Source organism: Strix uralensis, chromosome 3, assembly GCF_047716275.1.
Source record: "Strix uralensis isolate ZFMK-TIS-50842 chromosome 3, bStrUra1, whole genome shotgun sequence".
NCBI lineage: Eukaryota > Metazoa > Chordata > Aves > Strigiformes > Strigidae > Strix > Strix uralensis.
In genome coordinates this window covers 89,079,370-89,093,493 of record NC_133974.1, presented here as the reverse complement: position 1 = coordinate 89,093,493, position 14,124 = coordinate 89,079,370, and positions in this window count along the sequence as shown.

Here is a 14,124-nt window from a genome sequence, read left to right as displayed (position 1 = left end):
CAATCTAATTGTTTGAAGTGCTGTTTAAAATCTGATATTGCTCATGCAGTCCTTCATTTGCACTGTTCTGATGAAACACAAACAGGATGTGTGATTCTGAACAGAAACAACAAGAGAGTTACTTATTTTTGAACTAGCTTTGAAAAGCAACTAAACACAAACACAGATTTGGTGTGGTGGGTTTTTTATGTGCAAATAGTGTCTGAAAATTATTAATAGATTCTGCTACGTAATGTTCAATTGAGCATAAATTAAATGTCCACAGAACATAAATTATATAATTCAGTCCCTTAACAGAGCTATTAAGAAACTGCCTATAATTTACCAAACACATTTATCAGTCCTTACAGTAACTGTATTTCTTCTAAAGACATCATCTTAGAGAACTCTCTGATCTTACAGCTGTAAGTCAGTCCATATTCAGCTTATCATATTCAGTCTCTATTGTACAGATCTCAAGGCTACTACTAAACAGAAGAGACAGGATATAAAATAGATGGATAACTTGGAAGATTCTTCAGAATTTATTTCTGAAAATCTTCAGGAAATATTTTCCTCAATCCGAAAGGGGCATGAAGATGCTTCATAATTACGGCTAAAGTCCTGGACAAAGAAGTCCTGGACAAGGAAGTCCTGGACAAGACAAAGCATTAGTTCTGTGGATATTACAGAACATATTCTGTTTTTTCCCAGCCAGCTTGTCTGCTTGAAGGTAAAAACATTAGATGTCATGGTTCATACGTTCTCTTCCCATTCTTTGAACCTCATAACACTTGTGGGTTCCTGGTATGGCTTCCAATGGGAATCTGATAAATCAAACAGCAAAAATAAAAAGAGGTTACTTCCTGTGTGTTTCTCAAGATGTATTGTCTGTATATACATGTCTACATTTGTACCATCAGTATGTGTGTGTAAGCTCTGTTAGTCAGAAAATTGGCCTGTTAATATAAAGAGAAGGAACACTAACATAAGAAGTGAAGGGTTGCTTCTGCCAAAGAATACATTTTAGGAAAAAAAGATGCATGCAAGCATTTCCTTGACTAAATAAAAGTTAAAAAAGTCTTGGGTAAGAGTTTGATGTGTGTTCTAAAAGTCATGTTATCTTCATAGAAAACTAGAAAAAAGGTCAGCCATGAGACTCTCACCTACTCTAATAGGCCAAGGTAATGGTGATTGAAGAGGTTATCTTAGTGGACAAGTTTAAAAGAGGTTTGTAGTCCCTTACTCAAAGGATTTTCTCATTAAAAGCTGCAGAAATTTAATTAAGGTTCCATTAAGAGAACAGTGTGCTAGCGGGAGTCTTGAGTCTGCTTTGCTTCTTCAGAAGTCTACCATCAAGAGGGTGGGAAAAGCAGATTAATCTTCACATAGAATAATCTTTAATCTAATTGTGCAAGGCTAAAACATGGCATGAAATGAGCTGTCAGAGCTATCAGAGCTCTAGCAGAGCTAACAGAGAGACCAAAATTCTTCAATTTGAATAGATAGTAAAGAATTGCTGCTTGGAGAAGAGCTTATAATAGAGAATATGATCTTCATGAATAGTGAGATGAAAGCCTTTTCAACTTGCCTCTCTCAATAGATCTTCTGGATTCCTTTCTCCTGTTTACAAGAATGTTCCTCACTGGTAAGAGCAAGGTTATATTAACCCCACTAGCATCCACATCCAAACAGTTAGATGAAAAGGATTTAAGTGGAAAAATATATTACAAGTTGGTATAATAATAATGTCCTGGTGTTCTGGACTGAAAGTCTCAGAAGATCCTGAAGCCAAAGTTGCTGAGGGAAAGTTAGACTGCTGAAAGCCAGCAAAACCACTTGGTCTTCATCCTACCTTACCTAGACAATCTCCTATGAAAGGCAGGAAACTGTGGGAAATGTGTACATCAGCTCTTCTAACCATATGATCGGGAGTGAGTCTGATGCTGACCTGAAAGCCAACCCTCCCTTAGAGCATAATATCAATAATATTATTGATACATAAAGCAAAAAGAGCAATACTGAGCAAAAAGAGCTCTCTTCACGAGGAGCCACGTGGAGAAGACAATGGGCAATGGCTACAAGTTGCACCGGGAGAGGTTTCATCTCGATCTAAGAAAGAACTGTTTTACAGTGAGAACAATCATCCACTGGAACAACCTCCCCAGGGACGTGGTTGAGTCCCCATTACTGGAGGTTTTCAAGGTGTGACTGGACACGGTACTAGATAATCTCATCTAGGCTGCCTTTCCCAGGTTGGATGAGATGATGTTTCAAGGTTCCTTCCAACCTAGACTGATCTATGATTTTACAATTTAAAACTATTTTACAGAGATATTTAAATTTATCCAAAGTTGTATTTGTGAATAAGATTAGATTCTAGCAACAAGAAGGGTACAAATAGGTCAGGCTTCTTAAATATGAATTGATACATCAAAGCAGCATTGTTTTTATTAGGAGTATATTCTAATGGTAGAAGTATTTTAAACAGACAGATGTAACTGTAATGATGAAATAGATTTCACCCTAAATTTAACTATAGCTATGTTTCTAGTATCAAGACCACAGATAGACTACCAAAAATGCTTACTGAATTGTAATGATATTATTGCCCCTTTGAGCAAAAGCCCAAATTTGGGGTTCAGTGAAACAATTTTGTTTAGATGTGAAGTAAATGCTATGAAGTTGACCTAAATGCCAAGGAAACTACTGATAAACAGGATATCCAAATGGAATCCTTTCCAAACAGTCATTGGTAACAAAACTCTCTCTGGATTTGATGTGGAGAGGATTTCAGACAAATTTCTGTCTCTCTGAACAACACAGTGATTTTGCAGGAATTTCAAGCCAGATACTCCAGCCTTCTGTGCAAGAAATAACTCATTCTTTGCCTTTATTTTTTAGGAAGGATGAACACAACTTTTGTTGCTTATTCTGTTTACACTGGCTTGAACCCACTCTTCTTCTGACAGCTTCCTGGTGTGTGTTTGCATTTGAGGAATTTTTATAATCCCACTCTGGCTTCCTGTCTAGCACTCTTCTTTGTGTTCCACTCTTCTGTATTATAAAAGTTTCAATTATTCCTGTTGTTGACCACAAAGAATGCATTACTGAGTACTAAGTGATGCCTTTGTCTTTCTTGCAATATAATAACTAACAATGCTGATAATGTATTTTCAGCAGAAAGTGATCCTTTTAGATCATTTTATGGTTAGACCAATGCAGTATTGTCATATGAACTTTATTCCACCCTGTCAACAACAAAATGCCTTCCTGGAGAGCAGTCAACATAAAAGTAAGATACTTGAAAAAAACACAGACTTTAGTTTACCCAGGAAATCTTCCAGAAATTAATCTCGTACATGTGCTTTGAGGACTCTGGTCACTACTAATGGGAATAATGGCTATTGCACCAATTCTGCATGCTGTTTCAGTACTATGGCTCCCTTCTTGTCCACAAACTGTTTCATGTCCTACTCATCTTGGACACTTTTTCATCAAGCCTCTACTGTGAACTTCCTCTCTTCTGCATTTATACTTACACAGTGTTTTATGTTATTTTAGATGATGTTAGTTAATTGCAAGGATATGAATTGGAGTGAAATCCTCCTGGCAGTGGGTCAGGATTTGCTCAGAAGAGTCTGAGAAGCATTGTTACTGTATTTTTTTTTTTCAAATTACCTTATCAAGCTACAGTGCCTACCTGATGCTGTAATTTACATGCATTTTCAAAGATGCTAGGTTGCAGTTCAGCTGACATAACACTGCTGGTTAATTCTCTACAAAAGAATCCCCAACCCAAAACAAGAATTTGTGTTAGAATTTATTTTGAAATAAATCAGTAACACCAAATAAATGAAATGCAGCAATATCAAGGTCATTTCATTTGGAGGCAAGAGGCACCTATATTATTACTTATTATTTCTTATTTTATTATTACATCACCTACAATGTCAGTGTCCCATTTTACTTCTACTGTACTAATACAGGAATTGTGGTACTACAGGTGGATGTTTGAGGGACTATGAGAGTCAGTCCTGTCAGTCTGATTTTTAAATGATTACTGATTCCAGAGAAACAAGTTCGACTTTATTAGATTTCCTGGTTCCTGTTTTAATAATGCAGCAGCTATCCAAGGACAGACTATATTTTTCAATGTTAGTTTCAGGACTAGTTCTCTTGGAATGTTAGAATAAATTTTGCTTTCGGAGGATGGATTAATGATTGCTGTGAAATGGGTCTTTATAGATAAACATGAGTCCAATTAAAGCGAGATAGTGAAGACAGCTTAGAAAATGTGAATAGATTAAAGATTTTTTTTTAGTTTGCAGACAAACCACATTGTGGAATGCAGAAAAGTCAAATTTGGGTGGGAGGCTGATCACTGTTGTGGGAGATTTGGGCTTATTATGGAGCCCATTAACAGGTGCACTAGAATCTGGATTTAGGAAGATAGAAATAAGCGAAATTACTGACATCCTCTCTGAATTAACTTTTTGCAGAACTCTGGCTTGTGTTGAGATAAGATGAAAGGCATAAGACAACCTACTGTTGCACTGAAGGTGAAATCTATCAGTCAGAGACTGTTGATTCAGGCAGCCCTAAAACAGAATACTTAGCTAGTTGCTCCTATTGTAGTTTTCCATAAAGAAATCAATGTCACAAAATCATTGGTCCTTGGAAACAGTACTGAAGACAGCTGATTGTATTTCCCATCTGTGATCTAAGATTCTTAAATGGCAAGGTTTGTTCACTAGCATTTTTAGCACTCCCTGAGGGAGAATATTAGAGTTGAATTGGAAGCTTGATTCAAAACTTTTAAAAATCAACCATTTCTGACAAAAGAATAATCAGGCAACTTTGTCCTTTGATGCAGAGCATAGTGATGATATCATCAGAAGTGCATAGGGGTTTTTATGGCTCTGTACTTCAGTATATTAACATAAAGACCTTTGTCCTGGAATCCTGGGCTAAAATCAGCTGCATGAATTCTGTAACTTGCCAAGAAGCAATCCATTTTGACTGATTTGGATGGAGGGAAAAAAGGGTGAAATGGCATATCCACACAGACATTTTGAGGATCCTGCCACCATTACAGGTATGAGCTGATATGGAAAGAAAAACTGAACAGCATGCAGAGGGAAGGGAGCAGGGATGAGGAAGTCTGAAATAATCACACATGCTTAAATGAAGGGGTCAAAGATGGATTCATATCACAGAAGTGACTAGGGAAGTTACCTGCCTGAAAACAACCAGATTTGACTGCATGGGGGTGCTTGAGCAAAACACAAGCAGAATTCTCAAAAACCGCAAGTAATTTCTGCTCATAAAGTAGGCGTGATAAATTTGCTAATCTGAGTTAAAAGGAGGCAGAGGAATACTTGTACTAATTCTGGGCATCCAGTCCCTTACAGTCCTTCTCCCCAAGTGCACAGAGCAAACTGAAAATATGTGTTTGCTTTTTTATGCATCACTGCTACTACTATGGCATAGGTGGTTACCATTGTAGCTAAAGAGGAATATGGTATTCTCTGATAAGACTTGGTTTGTTTGGAGATGGGAGTGCAAGATGTAGGGCCCTGCCAGTGATAGATTTACTGATAGATTTAAGATTGTTTCATTCATTGGCAGAGATCCTCCTGGGTGATAGTTAGTAGAAGAATCCAGAAGACTACAGGACAGATTACCAAAGTATAAAGTCTGTGCTAATTGTTGAAGAAGGTTTTAAAATCATCTCATATCCTAAAACAATGGTGGGTTCCTCAATAAAATGAAGGAGGCATTACCAATGTCTGATGGTTCCTGGTAAAGGAAATCTGCTGGAAATACAACACAGCAGAGTGGGACCAGTCCCGGAGATTCCTGGAATGTGTGGGAGATAACTTCCTGACACAGCTGGTGAGTGAACCGACCAGAGAAGGTGCCCTGCTGGACCTCCTCTTTGTGAACAGAGAAGGACTGGTGGATGATGTGGCGGTTGGAGGCCGACTAGGGCACAGCGATCATGAAATAATAGAGTTCTCTATTCTTAGAGAGGCCAACAGAGGGTGCAGCAGAACTGACATCGTGGACTTCCAAAGGGCTGACTGACTTGTTTAGGCACCTGCTTGACAGAATCCCTTGGGAGACGATCCTGAAGGGTATAGGGGTCCAGGAAGGCTGGGCACTCTTTAAGAAGGAAGACTTAATGGCACAGAGGCAGGCTGTCCCCAGGTGCTGTAAGAGAAGCCGGTGACAGAGAAGACCACCCAGGCTAAACAGGGAGCTTTGGCTGCAACTCAGGGAGAAAAGGAGAGTTTACGGCCTTTGGAAGAAGGGGCTTGCCACTCACAGTGATTACAAAGCAGCTGTGAGGCTATGCAGGGCAGAAATCAGGAGGTCTAAAGCCCAGCTGGAAATTAATCTGGCTTCAGCAATCAAGGACAACAAGAAATGTGTCTATAGGTACATCAACAGCAAAAGAAAGACCAGAGAGAGCCTCCATCCCCTGCTAGATGCAGGAGGAAACATGGTAACGAGTGATGAGAAAAAGGCTGAGGTGCTTAACGCCTTCTTTGCCTCAGTCTTTAATAACAAGACCAGTTGTATTGAGGGAATCCAGCCTCCTCAGCCACAGGACAGAGACTGGGAGAACAACCCCCCTGTATTCCAGGAGGAGATAGTCAGTGACCTACTGCATCACATAGACACACACAAGTCTATGGGACCAGATGGGATACACCCGAGGGTGCTGAAGGAGCTGGCTGGGGTGCTTGCCAAGCCGCTTTCCATCATCTACCAGCAGTCCTGGCTGACCGGGGAGGTCCCGACAGATTGGAAATTGGCCAGTGTGATGCCCATATATAAGAAGAGTCGGAAGGATGATCTGGGAAATCACAGGCCTGTCAGCTTGACTTCGGTGCCTGGGAAGCTGATGGAGCAGCTCATCCTGAGTACCATCACACAACACATGCGGGACAACCAGATGATCAGGCCCAGTCAGCATGGGTTTATGAAAGGCAGGTCCTGCTTGACAAACCTGATCTCCTTCTATGACAGGGCGACCTGCTTATTGGATGAGGGAGAGACTGTGGATGTTGTCTACCTTGACTTCAGTAAGGCCTTTGACACCGTTTCCCACAGCATTCTCCTGGCAAAACTGGCTGCTCGACGCTTGGATGGGCACACGCTTTGCTGGGTAAAAAACTGGCTGGATGGCCGGGCCCAAAGAGTTGTGGTGAACGGAGTTAAATCCAGTTGGTGGCTGGTCACAAGTGGTGTCCCCCAGGGCTCGGTTTTGGGGCCACTCCTGTTTAACATCTTTATTGATGATCTAGACGAGGGGACCGAGTGCACCCTCAGTAAGTTTGCAGACGACACCCAAGTTGGGTGGGAGTGTTGATCTGCTCGAGGGTAGGGAGGCTCTGCAGAGAGATCTGGACAGGCTGGAGTGATGGGCTAAGGCCAACTGTAGGAGTTTCAATAAGGCCAAATGCCGGGTGCTGCACTTGGGCCACAACAACCCCCAGCAGCGCTACAGGCTTGGGGAGGAGTGGCTGGAGAGCTGCCAGTCAGAGAGGGACCTGGTGGTGTTGATTGACAGCCAGCTGAACATGAGCCAGCAGTGTGCCCAGGTGGCCAAGAAGGCCAACGGCATCCTGGCTTGTATCAGAAACAGCATGGCCAGCAGGGACAGGGAAGTGATCTTACCCCTATACTCGGCACTGGTGAGGCCGCACCTCGATGACTGTGTTCAGTTTTGGGCCCCTCACTACAAAAAGGACACTGAATTACTCGAGTGTGTCCAAAGAAGGGCAACGAAGCTGGTGAAGGGTCTGGAGCACAGGTCGTACGAGGAGCGGCTGAGGGAACTGGGGTTGTTTAGTCTGGAGAAGAGGAGGCTGAGGGGAGACCTCATCGCCCTCTACAACTACCTGAAAGGAGGTTGCAGAGAGCTGGGGATGAGTTTCTTTAACCAAGTAACAAGCGATAGGACAAGAGGTAATGGCCTCAAGTTGCATCAGGGAAGGTTTAGACTGGATATTAGGAAGCATTTCGTTTCAGAACAGGTCGTTAGGCATTGGAATGGGCTGCCCAGGGAGGTGGTGGAGTCCCCATCCCTGGAGGTGTTTAAGAGTAAAGTTGACTTAGTGCTTAGGGATATGGTGTAGTTGAGAACTGTCAATGTTAGGTTAATGGTTGGACTAGATGATCTTCAAGGTCTTTTCCAAGCTAGATGATTCTGTGATTCTGTGAATAACTGGATGAAAAGAAAGGAATGAATCCTGGCTCCAGTGCCAGTGATTTTAACGTGGGTTGCAGTGCTGCTGATTCAAAGATGAAGTCAAAGAAGAACGGCCATTTGGGGTGTTTCCTTCTTCATGGATTATTTGCCAAGATCTTTGGCCAGCTACTTCACCTAACTGAAAATGTAAAAATCTTGTCCTGGATGGAAAGCAAAAGAAGCTATTCAAACCAAAACACAACACAGAGCCTGAGCTCATTACCAGTTGTCAGACCAATTTAAGGGGACACATGAGACTGGTAAAATAACTTATAAAATATAATAAGTGTAATTATGGGAACAAATAAAGGAAAGCTGATAGTAAAGCTTACAAATCACAGCAGTTAGGACTGTTAGGCATCTACTTTTGCTTTCTGAGTATCTCAGGACATTTTAATAACATCCAGACTCTTTTGAATAAAGCACAGTAAATTTAGTTAACTAAAGCATTTCAGTTCTTAGGTGACTACTTTGGTCACAAGGTTTGAAGCCTCTGAAATAATAGGGAATTGTAGTTAATTTTAAACATAAGAATGAGGCCAACAACCCATGCATCTGTGGCATAACACTCTCCCAACTAGTCTATCTGATATCATATTCATCTGTGCTCAAACTGATGTGAAAACAAACACACCTTCACCTCACTGAGAGTAATTTGGCCATTGTGTACTGGGAAAACCATACCTTTCTAATTCCTACAGCATACCTGATGGAACACTTAAGCCTGACATTAAATTACATTCATTCTGTTGTGCAGAGTTAAAAGCATCATGAAAATGTTCAAGACGATGGCTGCTTTCTTTTATGAAACATGAAACAAATTGATTTCTTAGGCATCACACTTCAGAACTTCCTTCACTTAACCAGATCATTTTTGTGATCTTAAAGCCTTCTCGGTTATTTTTACATTCCTTTTGAACAAGGGATATTAGAACTGGAAACAAATATATAAGTCTCAGCTCTATCAACACTACACAGCAAAGCAAACTGATCTTCTTAGCTCTTATATGTACAAAAACCCCATTTGGTCCTTTGCCAGAGCACTGTACTAAGGCTACATGTTGAGGTGCTTATTTTAACAGTAGCTGAAGACATCTCCTTCAAAGAATGAGGTGGCGCAGTCATGTGCCACACATAGTAATCTCCTGTATATCTTTCTAGGAAGACTAGTTCTTAGTTTATATACAGAATATAAGGTTCAGATTCTCCAAAGGCTCTACGATGATATTTGCAAAAAGGCTCCCCAAATGAGAGAAGACAATTTTCTAGCCTGCATCAGGCTATCAATTCATTATTAATTCACTCTTCCACAAAAGACACCAGCATCTTGCTTGTCAAAGGGACGTCTGCATTTCTGAGAAAAGGTGGTTAATAGTATGGACAAAGGTCAGAACTGTCTCCTGAGTAACCTAAGTATCAATAACACCTTCAGAGGTAGAGAGAAGATTTAAATAAACCTGTATGCAAATCTGAAACAAAAGTGAGGATAAGAGAGTTAGGATTTATCTCCAACCCCAGATTGTCATCAGTGCATATAACCTTGGGATGTAGGTTTGTTCAGCAGCTGTATCTTCACTCAGGAAAGTATAAATGCTGAAAAGCCTGTCAGCTGGAATGTAGAGTGAAAACAAACTTTGGAATTAATCTATGTATTAGGTAAAATGTGCATGGTTTTTCTGTCAATAGGACCCTTATAAATCCCTTGTAACAGGATTATCTATTTTATATTTTATAAATTTTTTATTTGCTTTTCCTGATGTGACTCATGTCCACTGTGGGCTGCATATAGCCCTTCTTGAGGTATTACAGCAACAAGCAGTATTTTCCCTTTAAAAATACTAACAATATTATTTAATCTATGTAATAACTGTCAAGGTAGTTAGTGTAGTACTGATGAAACTTTTAATTCCTATTTATCAAAACTACATTATCAGCTCAACATCTACTGTATAATTTTTCTGTTAATCACAATGCCTTTGTATAATTGACTTCTAAATTATAGTCAGTTTGGTGGTGAAATGTAAATGTCTAAAAGAGAATAAAAAATAACAATAATGAATAAAAATCTTTAAACCACAGTGATGCTTTTAGTGAGATAAAGGATATCTTCATCATATCTGGGGAACTGGAAAAAAAAGTCCAATTCTACTTCTGGAACTTACTTTGTATGGGTCTTCCACAGTGCCTATGTTAAGTGAGAGGCTGAATATTTTCTCTACTCATCTGGTTCTAGGTTGCCCAAACAGTGGTTCTGGGATTCATCTGCCCTACATTAGATATCTGAACTATACATCGATATATCCCATAAACCAAGAACCTTCATTTAATTGAGACAAATGCCCTGGCACAAAAGACCAAGCCTGTGCTCTTTGTACCTCTCAGCAGTTTTACACTCTTCAGATTCCTGTGGAAAAGGCACCCGAGAGATCTACTCTCATCCTAATCAACGCAGCTCCTTCTTGAAACATCCGAAAATAAAAGCACTGTCATGCTTGCAGTGTGCTTGCAATGACTGCACAATTCAGCAGCCTTGTTCCTAGCCCCTGTCTTTTCTTTGCTTCACACAGACACACTCAGTGATTTGGCATAATTTCATTTTGGAATCACACATTCCACTTTCCTTCGAAGATCTCCATGTCACAGAAGAGAAGTGACTAGCTTCTACTGCAGACACTGCTGTAGTGAAACAACTTGGTGTCTTTAAGGGGATGTGACCATATGCATGGTAGCTGCTTGGTCACCTCTGCCAGAATGCCAATCCCATCCCAGACAGCTTCAGAAGAAAAAAGAAATCCTTTTTTTCTGATCAGTCACTCTTTCAAACACTCCCACACTCAGTCACCATGGTCAGTTCCCCATTCGAAGCCTTCCATGGGGAAGAAGCACAGAGAGGAGGATTAGAATTCCCTGAGAGAGGGTGGGAGCTGGAGAAGGAGGAAGACAAAGGAGAGAAAAAGAAGATCAAAGAGCCAGGGTCACTGGACAGCAGAATTATATAGCTATCTAAATCCTCAACTCTCTCTTCTTCATAGGCACAAGGAACGAAATAGCACCTAAAACCACCACAAGAATTTTCCTTCATCAACATTCCCACACACAATAAGAACACATTCTGCACTCCATGACCGGGCATGCTCACATATATTAGAGGAAAACATTGATGTCTGTGACATGACTGGAAATTAATCTGTCTCAAAGAAGGTTGCAAAGATACATCGTGGCATTGAGATAGACCTGGAAACACTCTACCCACTCTGTCTCATCCAGGAGGAGGATGAGGTGTGTGCCATATAACCTGTCCTCTACACCATCTACTTTTGGTATTTCCTAGCTCTTTAGTCCAGGACTTGTCCTAAGCCTTGCCAAAACAATTGTGCTTAGGTCAGTGTTTTTATACTAGTGGTTGTGCCTCATTTACGGGCTTGATAAAGGAGCCTTGCTTCTGAGATATTTAGGAAGGGGTGAGCTTGTAGAGAGCAACAGGACTTAAAACTTCTATAAAACATCAGTTGCTTCACAACATTCTATGATTATGTTGTAGGCATCTAAATTAGCTGGTTTTTCAAGCACAAGAGAGACACTTTTTATATGTATGGATCATTAGACATCCAAATGAAACATAGCAGCAGAATGGAAGGGGGCAAATAAACAAGATGAAATGCAGACAAACACTTAAGAGATATTTAAGTGTGTTCCATATGCCTAAATTTTTGTAGACGATCTCCAGCTTATGTGACTTACGGTTCATGTTTCTTAAGAAATCTGCCTTCTTAATATCGCAGAATTTTGTAGTTAATTTACAAATTTACAGTGCTGACCTTAGTTAATATGCTATTTTAATTTAGAGTTTTGAAGAAATACACCGAAATAATAACTATATCGGTAGAAAGTTAATCTGCATGGACCTGTGTGAACGTAAACTCCACCGCAGTCTCAATGACAGTGAATGCATGTGGAAAGAAGCCTTTCTCTGCTCCTTCTACATACACATAAGGACTATCCCAAATATTGGCCAAATACAGCAGAAAATAAAACTCTATAGCAAAATATAGGAGAAAAAACTATATATTTGAAAGAAACTTAAAACAAACCCCACAGCCTTATCTCATTTTTAACACAGATTCTATGAGCAACTTCATAACTGCTGCTTTTTTCTAGTTGTAGTAGGTCTGGTCTGTAGACTTCCAGAGATGTACTTACAGCCACCTTCTCCTCAAAAGCTATCAGAGACCAAAATGTCACTTCATCTCCCATGTCCACATAGTAGACATTCAAGTCCATGCTGTGTTGAAAAGCTACAATTGAGCAAGAATCCTCAGAGCTAAATGTAGAACTAAATATTTCAATTTCCAAAGGATAGGTCTGGCAGTATATTCTAGAACCATCAATTAATAACATGTATACATTAGCAGCTGGATTCAATAAAGGACAACGTTTGTCTTTTCACTTATTCACACAAGAAGCTATATGAATTCTCTTAAGGCAGTTCTCCCAGCAAATAAGATGTTATTTTTCATTTTTATCAATTCCCAAAGTAGTCTGTAAGAAGAAAAGCAGAAAGAATATACATTTGTGTAATTTAAATTTACAAAAGATGATGGCTGTATTTATTTCAAATTAATTTTTCTTATAGTTGTTATCTTTCTCATATGATATCTACAAGTACTTCATTCATATACATCCCCAAGTTAAAGAAAAATCTTTTGACAAGCTATGTCTAGTGACTGGGTTTAAGTGGCGGGGTTTTTGGTAGCAGGGGAGGGGGCTACAGTGGTGGCCCCCTATGAGAAGTTTCTCAAAAGCTCCCCCGGCTCCAACTCAGACCCCCCTCTGGCCAAGGCCGAGCCAATTAGTGATGGTGGCTGTACCTCTGCGATAACATATTTAAGAAGGGGAACCTGAGAGGCGGTGGGAACTTTGAGGAGGAGTTACCAGAAGGACACCTATGCGAACACTGAGGTCAGTGGAAGGAAGGTGGAGGAAGGGGTGAGGTGCACCGGAGCAGAGAGCCCCCCTCTATCCCATGGTGAGACAGCAAGGCAGCCCCCCTGCCCCCCATGGAGGTCACCGGAGGAGCAGAGATTCACCTGCAGCCCATGGAGGACCCCCAGGACTCTGTGGGAAGAAGAGGCCCCCGCTGTTGTAGTTCGGTGCTGGGAGGACTGCAACACGTGGGGGTGACCCACGCCAGAGCATCTCAAGAAGAATATATCCTGTGAGAAGGACTCATGGCAGAGAAAGTTTGTGGAGGACTGTGTCCTGTGAGAGGGACGCCATGTGGAGCAGGAGAGGAATGCAAAAGAGTGTTTCCCCTCCAACTTGGAGGAGGAAGCAGCGGACTGACTGCACCCCCCATCCCCTGCCCCTGTGCTGCTGGGGAAGGAGGTAGAGATATTGGGAACAAAACTGAGCCTGGGCAGAAGGAAGGGGTGGGGGGAGGTGTTTTTAAGATGTGGCAATGCTTCTCACAGTCCTATTCTGTTTAAGTGTTGGTTTTGTTAGTGTTTGAATTAAAGTTTTCTTCTCCTAATGAGCCTGTCTTTTGCCTGTGACTATTAAATGGCTGAGTGACCCCTCTCTGTCCTTATCTTGATTCCTGAGCCTTTTGATTCATTTCTCTCCTTCCCAGCGCTGGGGGGGACGGGGTGAGTGAACTGCTGCGTGGTGCTCTGTTGCCCTCTGGGCTCAAACCACTCAAACACTGACAGACATATCTTTTGCCCTCTCAATCTCACTCCCACTTTAAAAAAAAAAAAAAGAAAAGAAAAAAACGCAGGGTCTTTCAGGGTCATTTCCTTGTCAATCAGAATTCTTTTGCTTAAGAATCTGGATGTCATGGGGATAGAAGATGGGCCTTTGTATAGATATACGGAGCATATTTT